The sequence below is a fragment of the Ursus arctos genome, unplaced genomic scaffold (genome assembly GCF_023065955.2).
Source record: "Ursus arctos isolate Adak ecotype North America unplaced genomic scaffold, UrsArc2.0 scaffold_2, whole genome shotgun sequence".
NCBI classification, from domain to species: Eukaryota; Metazoa; Chordata; class Mammalia; order Carnivora; family Ursidae; genus Ursus; species Ursus arctos.
In genome coordinates this window covers 85070055-85085943 of record NW_026622874.1, presented here as the reverse complement: position 1 = coordinate 85085943, position 15889 = coordinate 85070055, and the positions used below count along the sequence as shown (strand labels likewise).

The following is a 15889-nucleotide window of genomic DNA, read 5'->3' as shown; positions in this document are numbered from 1 at the left end:
AGGGTCGTTCCAGCCCCTGATGACATATAGCCTGATCAAGAAATAAACCTCAGTTGTTCTCAACTGCTGAGACTTGGGGCGTGGTTGTGAACACAGCACAACCTAGCTGACCTAACTGATAAAAGTGTACATACCATTCATTTCCTCTCCTGTTGAGCAAAATGACTTCAGTAAGCCAATATTAGAACTCCCTTTCACAGAGTGAATGAATGGCACCAGGACAGTAGAGACAAAACTCTTGTCTCATATCTAGCAAATAGATTTCTCCATTTTAGCTTTTACCTGTCAATAAAAAGTATATCGGTAGCAATCTAGAGGGAAAGCTCCGGACAAAACCAACGTGGTAACAAAGAGGAACATCACATACTTATAAAAAGAGCAAAAGATTAAAAAATAATAATGCCATGACCTTATGGAACCTTGCATTGGAAAGGATCTCACATGGGAAATCAGGAAATACTTAGAGCTGAAACAGCAAAATCTGGCAGATGGAATTAAGCAATACTTATATGAAAGATTATATCTGCAATATACTTCTCCAAAAAGAAGAAAAATTAAAAACAGATGAGCTACATGTTCAACTCAAGAAGCTAGAAAAAAAGAGCAAAAGAGTAAAGTGGGAAGAAAGGAAATGATAAAAGATAAATGCCAAAAATTTGTTTATATTTATGTGTTGCTTCTTTACTGCTAAGGACTGAATTGTGTCTCCCAAAAAATCATATGTTGAGGCCCTAACCCCCAGTGTGACCATGGCCAGAGATCGGGTCTTCAGGAAGTAATTAAGGTTAAAACAAGGTCATGATGGCAGAACCTTGATCAGATAGGATTGTGGCCTCATAAGAAGTTGAAGAGTTATGTCTGTTTCTTCATACACCCCACCGGAAAAGTCTTCACAGGAACCCTAGCATGCTGGCACCCTCATCTCAGACCTCCAGGCCCCAGAACAACAAGAAAATACATGTCTGTCATTGAAGTCACCCACTGCGGTATTTTGTTATGGTAACCCGCGCTAAGACCTAGATCTTTCATGGTTTGCAAATAGGCTCTGGTACCAATTCCGATGTATGTTGGGGTTGGGGTGAGGGTCCCACACCAACAACCAGTTCTCGGTCACCAGCTGGGTGTCCTCCAATTAACACAGTTCTGACCCTATGTATGCAGAGACAGCACCAGATCCTACAGATTAGGGGCCACAAGACTGCCCCACTGCAGATGCCAAGGTCAAGTCCAGGTCATCACCTTTGCTATGACCCACTGGCTATAAGTCAGAGGTTCCCAAGACACCCCCTCGTCAGGCTCAATTAATTTTCTAGAGCAGCTTAAAGAACTCAGAAACATTTACTCACTAGACTACTGGCTTATTATAAAAGTGTATAATTCAGGAACAGCCAGAGAGATGCATAGGGCAAAGTATGGGGAAAGGGTGAGAAGCTTCCACGCCCTCTCTGGGAAGGCCATCTCTAGCCCCTCCATGTGATCGCCAACCCAGAAGGAAGCTCTCCAAACCCTTTTGGGTTTTTATGGAGGCTTCATTCCATAGTCCTGATTGATCCACTCACTGACCATTGGTGATCACTTCAACCTGCAGCCCCTCTCACCTCCTAAGAGGTGTGGGGAGGGGGGGAAGAGTGGTTTACTGAAAGTTCCAGCCCTTTCATCAAATGTTGGGTTCCCCTGGCAACCAGGCCCCATCCTTAGGTTACCTCGGGCTTTCCCAAAGTCACCTCATTAACACAACAAAAGAGACCTTTAATGCTCTGACTACAGGAAATTCCAAGGGGTTTAGGAGCTCTGTGCCAGCACCAGGGTTGCAGACCAGGCACCTGTTTCTTGTTATAGATCACAGTATCACAGTGCACCACCTGGTCTTGTAACGCAGACCCGTTATGGCAGAACAATCGTGAAGGTCAAAAGATACTGACACATATAGAATCCCATTTAGTCATTAGTAACTATCCTGTCCATCATCACGTGGTATGAAAAAGTCTCCCAGGATGAGGTTCCTCCCGCTTGCAGGTTTCCATCCTTAGGTTCCCAAAGCAGAAGTGGCCTCAGCAGTATATGGCCTCCCCCCATTCAGGCATCTGATATAACTGAACTAAGGGGCAACAGCATCTCTTGCTCTGAGCCTCTTTCAAAGTGTTAATATAATATTGATTTCCCTCATTATATAACGCAGTCATTCATCCCTTATCCTCTATTTATACCCAAACTTTCCCACCTTTGGAAGGGACATTAGATTGGACCCCCGTGCTGGTCTAGATTGCAGGCAGCCATACTCATTTGGCAAGTGCCCCCCTTGGTCTACTCCTATTCACGTGGATTATGGTCACACAAGTGCAGATCCAGAAGGCTGACTTTCACACCAGGCAACATAGTTCCTAATATTCACCAGGAGCCCCCATTTTGCCGCCTGGGGTGAAGGCGCATCCTGCCCCATAGGGCCCTTAGCAATTCTGACATAAAGAATAGAAACATAACAACAGGGACGCCTGGGTGGCTCAGTTGGTTAAGCGTCTGCCTTCAGCTCAGGTCATGATCTCAGGGTACTGAGATCAAGCCCCACGTCCAGCTCCCTGCTCAGCGGGGAGCCTGTTTCTCCCTCTCCCTCTGTCTGCTGCTCCCCCTGCTTGTGCTCTCTCTCTGTGTCAAAATAAAATCTTTAAAAAAAAAAGAAAAAGAAAAATAGAGATTAAAATTTGAAACATGAAAAAAAAGAAACATAGTGACAGTTTCTTGCTTGGAAATCATCCCTGCTTCCTGCCTTGTAATTGTGGCCCTAGGACCACCACATCAAGTAGGGAAAAAATAGAGACAAAGTCGAGATTATGTGAAAAAGAAGAACTAGTCATTGGATAGTGTCCTCCCCTGGCCAGAATTACATAAGCATACCATCATCCTTTCCCAGATCCGCCAGAAAAACAGACAAATCTATCCAGTGGGGACAGTCCTCCTCGTGGTGTTCTTGCTGAGTGAGAGCACACACACTGCAGGCATTCATTTTTATGTTTACCAGTTTTCTTGTGCTTGGTTGCTATTTCTCACTGAGTCATGAAAGTCTCTTAAGTATTAAGGACATCAGATTTTTTTTTTCTCTGTATCTTCCAATCATTGGGTCACCAGGTTGCCTTCCCTGGTAACTTGCTTTTACTGGTTTTGATTGTGTGTGTTTCATTTTTATGTATTCAGACTCCCAATTATTTCCTTTATAGTGTTTACCTTTGATACAAGATGGTATTCCGCAAAGAAGGTAAATGTTCATCTACATTTTCTTTTAGTACGTTTTTGGTTTTGTTTTCTACATTTAAATTGTAAACCATCTGAAATGTATTCCGGTATGCAGTTTTACACATACAAGGATTACACAAAGATATAACTTTATTTTTTTTCTTCATTTTCCCAGCACTACTTGCTTCCCGACAGTCTGAGACTCCAATGTTATATAATAAACCCACAATGTTGTAACTTTCCCATCCAGAAATATAGGCAGTGAATCTCCACACATTCCGTCTTCTTTTATATCTCTTATGGGACTTTCTGTAATTTTGTTGACATATACCCTGCACAAATCTTTGGGTAAGCATTGGGACATCTAATCCTGCTCTGTTCAATTTCATGAAATCTCTTGCTCTCTTTTTGCGTCATTCATGAGTTCATTCTTTCAGTTGTCATTCTGAAGGAGCTAGTATATTCTGGATGAGACCTGGAGGGAGGAGTGAGACAGAAAGCAAGATCCCTGTCCTCTTGATGGTGGAAACAATGATACAAGCAAGTGTAATCAAGTGAGGCAAGTAGTAAAAGAGAAAAAAAATACAGAGGGCTATAGAGCCCATTGCTGGAGCACCTTCACTAGCCTGCAAAGCCTATGAGGAAGCCTTCACAGAGGAAGTGACATTTCAATCCATACGTAAAAGGAGAATTGGATTACACCAGGTAAAACAAGAGGATTATTTTTAGTATGTAAGACATCTCACCCACCTCATTCATTTTAAATACATTTAGCAAACTAAATGGAAGGTAACTTCCCTCAGAGAAAAGGGGTATCTGCCAAAAACATACAGCAAACATTATAATGAAACATGATGAAGTAGAATAAGCCCTTGAAAGACAGGACCAAGACAAGTGTGCCTTCTACCGTGGCTTCTGTTCAGCATTACACTGGGGTTCCCAGTTAATGCAATAAGACAAGAAAGAATAATAAAGTACCTGAGATTTGGGAAGAAAGGAACAAATCATTATTATTTGCAAACTATATGTTTGTTGGCAAATACATGAAAATACACAACCAAAGGGTTTGGCAAGCTTGCTGAATAAAATTTAAAATACAAAGAGTAGATGCATTTTTATGTATAATCAGGACACAATTAGAAAATATAATCTTAGGGTTGCTTCACTGGCTCAGTCAGTAGAGCATCTGACTCTTGATCTCAGGGTTGTGAGTTCAAGCCCTATGTTGGGCATGGAGCCTACTGGAAGGAAGGAAGGAAGGAAGGAAGGAAGGAAGGAAGGAAGGGAGGAAGGAGGAAAAAAAGAAAGAAAAAGAAAGAAAGAAAGAAAGAAAGAAAGAAAGAAAGAAAGAAAGAAAGAAAGAGAAAGAAAGAAAGAAAGAAAAAATACAATCTTAAAAGAAGATCTTATTCAGAACTACAATAAAGTCCATTAAGCAAGTCCCATATGGATAACATTATACAACTTTTTGATGGAGAATTGTATTAATTTCCTAGGGCAACCATAATAAAATACCACAAACTATGTGGCTTAAAACTGGAATTTCTTCTGGAGGCTGGAAGTCTGAAATCGGGGTGTCAGCAGGCATCTGTGTTTGCATAGCACTTTCCTCTTTTTATAAGGACACCAGTCCCATTGGCATAGAGCCCACCATAATGACCTCATTTCCCCTTGGTTGAATCTACAAAGACCCTGTTTCCAATAAGGTCCCATTCACAGGTATGGGGGCGTAGGATTTCAATATATCTTTTGGGTGGGACACAATTCGACTTGTAGCAAGCATAAAATAATAAGCAAAACCTACACATTTATGTACTTGTCAGAGTTGTGAATTAAAAACTCAGTACTGTAAAGATAAAATTCTCACCATTAATCAATAAATTCCAAGTCATTTCAAACAAAATCCCAATAGCATCATCTGTAGGTATGGATTATGTATATTTTGATAAGTTAATTCTAAAGTTTATGTGGAGGTAGGGAAGCAAAGTGGTATCAACACCTCCTTGAAAAAAAAGAAAATGTGTAATCAGAATAACCAGTCTCCCTCTAAGAAGGGAAGGGGATTTAAGTTGAAAGGAAAGATTACAGTAAATTTCTTAGCCCAAAAAGTACTTTGTTTATGCAGGTGCTGTCATGTAAATTCTCTCTCCATATTCTGATAAGAAAGCTGAATTGACAAGCTCATAAACTAACCAAGGAGCTCAGGTTTGTTGGTATTAAACAAAAAGGAAGCTCACAAGTAGGGATATTGCAAGTAGAAATAAATGTAAGTATCTAATCTGATCTCCCTTCTAAGTGGCAGGTTTGATCCTGTGTATTTTCTGCCATTCCATGTTAAAAGAAAGAAGTCTGTTGTGGTGAGGTTATTTTTATGGCAGAGTATGCCTTCACCTATCTGAAATGTAAATACCTGTATGAGCATGAATGCTGAAATGTTCGAAATACATTTTCCACAATCATGAGAAGTCATAAAACAGGACTAAAGTAGGAGGAGAGAATGATGGTTCATTGACATTCATTGGGTGAACACATTTGCAATGAACTCGTTGGGTTTCGAAAAATCTTATATTTTGAAATAATTTACAATTTTGGATGGTTGTCAAGGTAGTGCAGAGAGTTCCTGCATGTTCTTCATCCAGCTTCCCCTAATGTGAAGAGCTCATATAAGCACAGTCCATGTATCAAAACTCAGAAATGAACCTCACTACAGTTCTATCAACTAAACCACACTCTTTTATTTGTATGTCACTGGTTTTTCCACTAATATTCTTTTTCTTTCCCAGTATCCAATTATCTTGTCTTTCCTTGTCATGTCTTCTTAATCTCCTGTGGTCTGTGTGTTGGGAGTTGGTCATCCAGAGGACATGTCTGCCAGTTGAACCCTTGAGCTGGGGCTCCTTGTTGGAGGCTCCTCACTCCTGCCCTGTCCACGGAATGTCTATTCTATACACCACTCCCACACTGGGAGCTACTTCAGGAATGCAGCCTTGAGCTCTTGGGCTGCAGGACACCTGGATGCCTGCATGCCGTGAACCTGAGGTTGACACTGCCAGGCCCTTGAGGGGAGGGAAGCTCTGCTCTCTTCATCTTTCAATAAAGCTATTGGTGGAAGGAAGGAAGGAAGGAAGGAAGGAAGGAAGGAAGGAAGGAAGGGAGGGAGGGAGGAAGGAAGGAAGGAGAGGGAGGGAGGGGAGGGGAGAGGAAGGAAGGGAAGGAAGGAAGGGATGCAGGAAGGGAGGGAAGGAAGGTAAGAAGGAAGAAAGGAGAGAAGGAAGGGAGAGAGAGAAAGAGGGAAGGAAGGGAAGGATGCAGTCTTGAAAAAGCAATGTGTTGATGAGACCATCTGGATGATGCACATGACTGAACTCCATTGAGGCCTCTATATAAACTTTTAAGATTCTGGTGGGCAGGTGTGCAGATCTACTTATCTTGTAGCTATCCAAGGACAAGCTTCCTATGTAAGTTCCCTTGCTCATTAAAACTGCCCCCTACCAATCTGGAGTGCTCAGCCTCTTTCTTCAGCCTTGCCTTACACGTACAAGGCCAGTTTCAGACTCCCCCCTCCCCCGCCCCAGCCAGGGAACTTTGACTTTGCAAACCAACACCATGACAGCTACCCAAATCTTTCCTTGCTTTTTTTTTTTTTTTAAGATTTTATTTTTAAGTAATCCCTATACCCAACATGGCGCTTGAACTCACAACCCAGAGATCAAGAGTAGAATGCTCCACCAACTGAGCCAGCCAGGCACCCCCATCTTTCCTTGTCTTTCAGGACGCTCACACTTTAGAAGAGCAGTGGACGTTGTGTAGAAGGTCTCTCAGTTTTGGATTTGTCTGATGTTTTTCTCATGATTAGATTGGAGTTATAGGTTTGGGGGAAGAAAACCACAGAGGTGAAGGGCCCCCTCATCAAGTCCTATCAGGAATACATGACATCAACATGACTTATTGGTGACATTGACCCTAATAACGAGATTCAGGTGGTATCTTCCAGATTTCTCCACTGTCAACTTGTTGTCCTTCTCTTTCCATACTCTAGGCTTTAGAAGTAAATGACTAGGTCCAGCCCGTACTCAAAAGGAGAGCAATTAAGTCTCACCTCCTAGAGGGAGGACGATCAAAGATGGTGTAAACACATGTTAAAGCCAGTATATTAATAAATATTTGGGGACAGATATTTGAGTTTTTGCAATATCTTATTTCTCTTTAATGTTCCTTCTACTAACCTGAGCATTCATTGGTAGATCTTACCTGCAGCAATTATTACTGTGGTGGGCGAATGGTGAGTTTCTATTTCTCTCATTTTTTTTACCCTTATTCATTGGAATTTTCATATAAGGAAGATTTATTCCTTTTCCTCCATTTGCTTGTTTATTCAATTGCTTATTTACATCAGGATGGACTCATGGATATTTATTTTATTCTTTGATCCATGCAGTCAGTACAATCCTACACTATTGTAATTTATTTTGTTACTGAAAATGTTCCAGCTTTGGTCATTGGCAGGTCTTTCATATTGCCTCCTATATTCTTTTAACTTGCTCCCATGTTTTGTTTTGTTTTTTTTTTGTTTTTTTTTGTTTTGTTTTGTTTTGTTTTGTTTTGTTTTAAACACTACACAGAACCCTATTTATTCTTCTACACAAAGGAAAAAGGCCAAGGATACCCAACATAATTCTGAAGAACACAAATAAAAAATGAGTATTCATACTATCCAATAGCAAAAAAAAAAAAAAAAAAGTATTATAAAGTAATTAGAATAATGAGAACAATGTACTATTGGCCCAGGGATTGATAAAAAAACATAAAAAATAAACCAAATAAATCAATGGATGAGACTAGAAAGGCCAGAAACAGAAGTATATATGTGTGAAAAACTGGGCTTTAACAAAGAAGGCATTACAAACCAGTGGGAGAAAGAATGGGTTATTTAGTAAATCACTGGCAAAAAAGAAAAAAATTAGATCCCTCTTACTACCATACACAAAACAAAGAACAGGCAGATTAAGTACCTAAATATGAAAAGAACTTTTAAAATTTTATAAGAAAACCATAGGAAATTATCCCTATGACATCCAGATAGGAAAGAATGTCATAAACACAATGCAAAAAGCACACATCATAAAGGAAAAGGTTGATAAATTTGTCTATATTTCGAATTTATTTTAACTGAAAGATGTCATGAAGAGAATGAAAAACAAAGCAGCCTGGAAAAACAACTTAGAATATATATAAGAATATACATAAGAAACTTCCACAAGTAAGGGCACTGACAGGCTCATTCAGTGGGGCATGAGACTCTTGATCTCGGGGTTGTGGGTTCAAACTGCACTTTGGATACAGAGATTACTTAAAAATAAAATCTTTCTTTTTTTTAAAAAGAAACTTCCAGAAGTCCTTTGAATATCACTAGAAAAAGTAGAAAAAAGATATAAAAAGGCAAAAAAGGAAGTTTTTTGAAACACAGAAGAAAACGTGAATCGCAAATAATCCTAAGAGATTACATTCAATCTCACTATCAATCGGAACAGTAAAAATTAAAACACGGGTGTTATTACTTGTCACGCCCATAAGACTGACAAAAACTAAGGCCTTATAGCTCCAAACTTGAACAAGGATGTGGCAGGAAAGGACATCATATATTGCTGATAGGACTGTACATCGGTACATCCAAGAAAAATAGCAATATCAGATAAATATGTATTATCATATGGACAAAACCACTTTTTTGTGCATTCACTAGAAAAATGCTCATTTATATACACAGAATATATGTGTAATGTTGTTTAACATAGTATGAAGGGGATGGGGCGCCTGGGTGGCTCAGTCGTTAAGCGTCTGCCTTTGGCTCAGGGCGTGATCCCGGCGTTCCAGGATCGAGCCCCACATCAGCCTTCTCTGCTGGGAGCCTGCTTCTTCCTCTCCCACTCCCCCTGCTTGTGTTCCCTCTCTCACTGGCTGCCTCTCTCTGTTAAATAAATAAAATCTTTAAAAAAAAAATAGTATGAAGGGGGGACAACTTAGCTTTCCATCAGTAAGGGGATGGATTACTGGGGTTCTTATTTATATACTGGAATATTACACTGCAATTAAAAAGAACCAACTAGTCTTATGCATATTAACATGGATACAGCTCAAAAAGCTATTGTTGATTACTGAAAGCCAATCAAAGAAGGATATGTACAGTGTGATGCCACTTATGTAAAATTTTTTCATGTATAAAAGTGTAGTATTTTGTTCATGGTGATAGGCACATATATATTCTTGGAATAATTCATGTTAATTTCAGGGTATGGAGACCCATGATGAGGGAGGAGATAGAACAGAAAGGTAAATTTATGTGTAACTGCCATATTTTGCTTCTTAAAAACAAGGGCATTGTAATGGACTGGATTGGCTGGATTGTGTCCCCCAAAACTCCTATGCAGAAGTCCTAACTCAAGGACATCAGAATATGACTATATTTGGAGAGAGAGTCTTTAAAGAAGTAGTTAAGGTAAAATGAAATCCTGTGGGTGGGCCCCATCCAATGACTGGTGTCATTCTAAGAGGCAAGGAGGACACAGACAACAGAGATCTAAAGGTGACCACCGAGGACACAGCGAGAAAGCTGTACCTGAATGCCAAGGAGAGAGGCCTGGGGAAAAACTAAACCAGCCGACACCTTGATGTCAGACTTCCCACCTCCAGAACTATGAGAAAATACATTTCTGCTGTTTACGCCGCCCAGTGTGTGGTATTTTGCTACCACAGCCCTAAAAAACTAATACAACATCTGAAGCAGATATGGCAAAATATAATATCTGTTGCTTCTGAGCAATGGGACCACAGTTATAGGTTATATCATTTACTCTTCTGTGTGTTTGCAACATTTCTGTATCAGTTAAGAAAATAATAAGTTCGGGGCGCCTGGGTGGCACAGCGGTTAAGCGTCTGCCTTCGGCTCAGGGCGTGATCCCGGCATTATGGGATCGAGCCCCACGTCAGGCTCCTCCACTATGAGCCTGCCTCTTCCTCTCCCACTCCCCCTGCTTGTGTTCCCTCTCTCGCTGCCTGTCTCTATCTCTGTCAAATAAATAAATAAAATCTAAAAAAAAAAAAAAAAAAGAAAATAATAAGTTCGGGGCGCCACCTCGGCTCAGTCTGTTAACCATCAGACCCTTGATTTTGGCTCAGGTCATGATCTCAGGGTTGTGAGATCCAGCCGTGTCCGGCTCTGCATTCTATGTGGAGTCTGCTTGAGATTCTCTCTCCCTTGCCTTCTGCCCCTCCTTCCCTGCTCATTCTCTCTCTTTCTCGAAGGAAGGAAGGAAGGAAGGAAGGAAGGAAGGAAGGAAGGAAGGAAGGAAGGAAGGAAGGAAGGAGGGAGGGAGGGAGGGAGGGAGGGAGGGAAGGAGGGAAGGAAGGAAGGAAGGAAGGAAGGAAGGAAGGAAGGAAGGAAGGAAGGAAATAATAAGTAGATCCTGAAAAAGAATGACTCAAATACAGAAATTTATCTTTGATTACCTCACAGGCCAAGGTACGTGTTGGGCTGGGCAGGTGGCTCTCCACAAGGTGCGTCACCCCCCAGGACTTCTCCTCTCTTGACCCTGCCACACCTGAGGGCTGGATCAGTGCCTGCAACTGCTCTGTCCCAGGCAAAGAGGGAGCATAGAGAGGACACCCCTGCTTTTCAAAAATTCCAGCCTGGGGGCACCTGGCTGGCTCAGTCGGTACAGGACCCAACTCTTGATCTCGGGGTTATAGGTTCCAGCCCCGCGTTGGGTGTCAAACTTACTTAAGAATAAAATCTTCAAAAAAAAAAAAGTCCTAATCTGGAAATGGCCCACATCACTTCCACCCCCATGCATCAGCTGGAACGATCATATACTGCACCTCATGGCTATTTTCTGGGAAGCCACCTCGCAGTGCACACAATGCGAGGGTTTAGACAAATAGCTAGTAGTCCTATCCACTGTGTCCTAACTAAGAATTCTCCAGAGAATTCTCCAGAGAACCAAGAGGAGGTATAGAGATATATTTAAATAAATAAATAAACAGATTTAAATATATAAGAAATATATTTAAAATTTTATATTAAATAAATTTATATTAAAAATTTATGTTAAATAAATATATTTATTTCAACAAGTATATATATTGATTTAGATAAATAAGCAACATAATAATAGATTTATATTAATTAATAAATATATTTATGTTATTTAATATAAATTTGTGTATATTCACCAAATTTATATATAACATTATATATAATCTATATGTGTATGTATGCATATGCATACATACACACATACATAAAGAGACAGAAAAAGAGAGAGACTTATTATAAAAAATTCTGATCTCTACATTATGGAGACTGAGAAGTCCCAAGATCTGCAGTTGATCCTGGGAAGCTGGAAACCCAGGAGAGACAATGGTGTTGTCCTAGTCCAGAGGCCAGAAAAGCCTACGTTTTAGTTTAAGTCGCAAAGCAGGGAAATTCCCCCTTACTGGAGGAAGGGCCATCTTTTTTGGTCTATTCAGGCCTTCAACTGATTGGATGAGGCCCATCCACATTAGGCCATCTGCTTTCCTACATCTACTGATTCCACCACTCATCTAATCTGGAAACACCCTCATGGACACACCCAGAATAATGTTTGACCAAGTGTCTGCTCACCTTGTGTTTGAAACATAAAATTCAAGTTGAACCATAAAATTCACCATCACACCTCCCCCATAAAATAAATTACTCAGCTTTCACTCTCAGCTCCTCTCAACCTCTCCCTCACCTGATCCCTGGTATAAACTTTGGAATTTTAGACTTATTATCACTGCTGAATCTATAGTTAACATTATGTATCTTCTTTTACATTTGCGTATGTTTCAGCCTGTATTTGTATAATCACTCACCCTCAATGCACGCTATGTGAAACTCCTTCCACTGTTCATTCCCTTCCTTTTACAATCCCCATCCTTGAGGTATTCTGATTTGACTCTGAGTTTTCTTTTATCCCCCCATAGGGTTTGAGCTTCTGATGGGGACCAGAACTTGGCAGGGCCCCCCACATTAAGTAGCATGCTTTTACATGAAAGATGGCAATCGGTTGTTTTTTCTGGACACGAAAGACTCTCAAAACCATGATTAGATCAAACCAAGCCAACAAAAACCATTTTTCATGAGAGGATAAAAACGTGCAAAAACGCAATTCTGCCTGCTGCTAGATAACACAATTAGAAAGTATCTTTTTCTATTACTTTCCTGTTTTTATACTTAAAAAATAAAATATGAATACATAGCAGTAAATTAAGCAATATAAATAAATAAATGAATCCAAGAACACAGATGTAATTGGAAGTTCCTCTATTAACAGTACTGAGTTTACCATTTCTCATTGATAAAATGAAAGCTACTTTTCAAAGTCAAAGGCATTGAGCCTGCCGCTGATAGATAATGTAATCATGTTTGCCCTGGTCTTCATGCAACTGCTCAATCTACACTGTTATTTGCCATGCTTATGCTTAGTGTTTAGACGTTTTACAAATATTATTGAAGCCATCATATCTGATAAGTGAAAAAGCAGCAAGGCTATGGAAAAAGTTGCAAAGAAAGGGCACACTGTTAAAAAGGAAAACGAGAGAGATTTCTGGAAACGAGAGTCAAGAGGATGAAGAAGGTGGCATGTGTGCTGCACGAATTCTTTGGGAGTGTGAATGATTTTGAAGTATGAACGAATCGCGCCTGTAAAATCAACTGTATTCATCAAGAAGTGAGAAAAACTATTTGACTGAGTGAGGGAAAGAAGTCAGACTTCCATCCGCCTAGTGTTAATTGTTGGCAAGACTTGATCTGGGGTATTGAAGGACTAAGTAGGTTTTCAAGGGCTGCTGATGATTCTGTTGTCTTACAGGTGATTCCCACCAGGGAGGAAGGCTTATCTGAAACTGCACGCCATTGATGTGAGTGGCAAACTAGCACACGTGGGCTTCAGACCGCTAAAGAATAATGTATGTCACTAGCAAAGATTATGCAGGGAGAGACAAATACCTGCCTTAACAGATTTCCGAGGAAGACAAAATTTATCTATTTGGGGAAAATAAATCTGCTAGAAAATATATATGGAAGAGGGAGAAGAATATGCCTGCTTTTCAAGCTTCAAAGAAATTGATTCATATTCTTGTTAAGCAGAAATGCAATGGGGATCTTGGGTTTATATCTGTCTTAGTTACTTGGGACTTGAAAACATATGGATTTACAAATATCCTTTCAGAACCTAATCTATCCCAAAGTACAGACCTGCCCTAAGTAATAATTGTTAACGGTTTGCTAGGCACTGATGGGTTTTTTTTTTCCTGTTATAAATAAACATTGGGCTATGCGATAAATACTATTATTTACTAAATTCATTTTGTCACAAAGATTTTAGGAGACTTTTCTATTAGTACGTTTAGATCAACCCCATTTTTTTAATGACCACAGATTATTACATAGAAATTCAAATACCATAAGATATTAAACAATTTTACTGATGGACATTTAGGTTCTTTCCAGTTTGGGAGTATAGCTAATGCATATATAAATATTGCACATGTATGTATAAATACACACACACGTATGTATATATTAGCTGCAGAATTGCTGTGTCAACTGGTATATGCCTTCCATGATGTGAAGAACCACAATTCGGTTGTAATTTATATTTTTACCCAGTTATTTTATATATATATATATATATATATATATATATATATATATATATATAAAATTTACATAACACCGACAAGATTAATACATAGAACCCCCACACACCTTCACTAAAATTCACCACTTGTTAACATTTGCCAGATCACATGTGTCATTCCCTTTACTCATTTTTTCTAATTTCAGAGAAGTTTGTGTATATAACACCAATTTATTCTCTAATAGTTCACTGTATATTTTCTAAAAACAAGAATATTCCCTTATTGATGTAAACACAGTACATGCATCAAGCTCAGGGATTTTAATGTTGATATAACACTTCTATCTACTGAGCAGTTTATATGCCAATTTTGTCAATTGTTCCAATAATGGCTTTTATAGCTATTTTCCCCCCACCGGTACAGGATCCAGTCCAGAATCATGTTTTGCATTTAATCGTTATTGCTCTTTAGTCTGCTTTAATCTGGAAACAATCCTTAGCCTTTCATTGTTTTTCATGACTTAGATATTTTTGTAGAACATGGCAGGTTATTTTATATAATGTCCCTCCATTTGGGTTGGTCTGATGTTTCTTCATGATTAAATTCGCGTTTTACATTCCTGGCTAGAGTACTGTAAAAGTGATGTTGTGTTACATCTAGAGGCACATTAAAGCCATTTGCCCACTCATTGGTCATTTTAATTTTTCTCATCAGATGAAAGTGTTGTCTCACAAAGGGCTTTAGAAAAAGTCCCCGGGGCGCCTGGGTAGCGCAGCGGTTAAGCATCTGCCTTCGGCTCAGGGAGTAATCCCAGCGTTCTGGGTTCAAGCCCCACATCAGGCTCCTCCACTAAGAGCCTGCTTCTTCCTCTCCCACTCCCCCTGCTTGTGTTCCCGCTCACGCTGGCTGTCTCTCTCTGTCAAATAAATAAATAAAATCTTAAAAAAAAAAAAAAAAAGAAAAGAAAAAGTCCCCCCATGATGTGCCATTTTGGCATATGTGCTATTTTGAGCTGAAGGCAATCAAGACCCAACAGACTCAAGAAAAAGTTTTACCTGTCCCTTTAACTACCAAAAACAATTTAGATAGAAAGCCTGGCCCAGAAAGACAGCTGTTATCAAGAGATAATTTTTTTATCTGAATGACCGATCTGTATGGCAGGATAAGCATATAATTACCAAACATCTGCTCTTTTTTTTTTTAAGATTTATATATTTATTTATTTGAGAGAGAGAGAGTGAGCAGGGGGAGGGGCAGAAGGAGAGGGAGAGAGAATCTCAAGCAGACTCCGTGCTGAGCATGGAGCCCAACATGGGGCTTGATCCCAGGACCCTGAGATCATGACCTGAGCTGAAAACAAGAGTTGGACACTTAATGGACAGAGCCACCCAGGCATCCCAAACATCCGCTCTTCTTATTGTCCTATGAATCACCCTGCTCCCCTTAGAAGCCCCATGCCACTCCTTAGCTCAAAATGGCATACCAGCCTCAACTGTCTGGCTTGTCCCTGGGTCTCATATTCTTATGTGATCCCTATACATTTGGAATTCAATTTGTTTTCCTCCTGTTAATCTGTCTTATGTTAATTTCATTATTAGACCAGCCAAAGAATCTAGAAGGGTAGAAGGAAAAACATTTCTTCTCCAACACTAGCTTTGCTTCCCTGTGTTATTACTATTGTCCATTTGTAACATCAATTCCTTGAAGGAAGACACTTATAGATCATGCAAATATTCTATTCCTCAACAGAATTTCATCTTCTAGATATAGTATCCATTGACAAGTATTGTCTAAATACATCTATTTATGTTTAATTATTTCTTCATTTGACAGAGAGAGACAGAGCATAAGCAGGGGAAGTAGCAGGCAGAGGGAGGAGAAGCAGGTTTACTGCTGAGTGGGGAGCTTGATGTGGAGCTCGATCCCAGGGCCCCGGGATCATGACCTGAGCTGAAGGCAGATGCTTAACTGACTAAGCCACCCAGGTGCCCCTAAA

The 15889-nt window shown here is 39.9% G+C and overlaps 1 protein-coding gene; it reads right to left on the bottom strand.

Moving 5' to 3' along the window:
* The window catches only part of HS3ST4 (heparan sulfate-glucosamine 3-sulfotransferase 4), a 698595-nt gene that overhangs the window by 384274 nt on the left and 298432 nt on the right, over positions 1 to 15889 (bottom strand).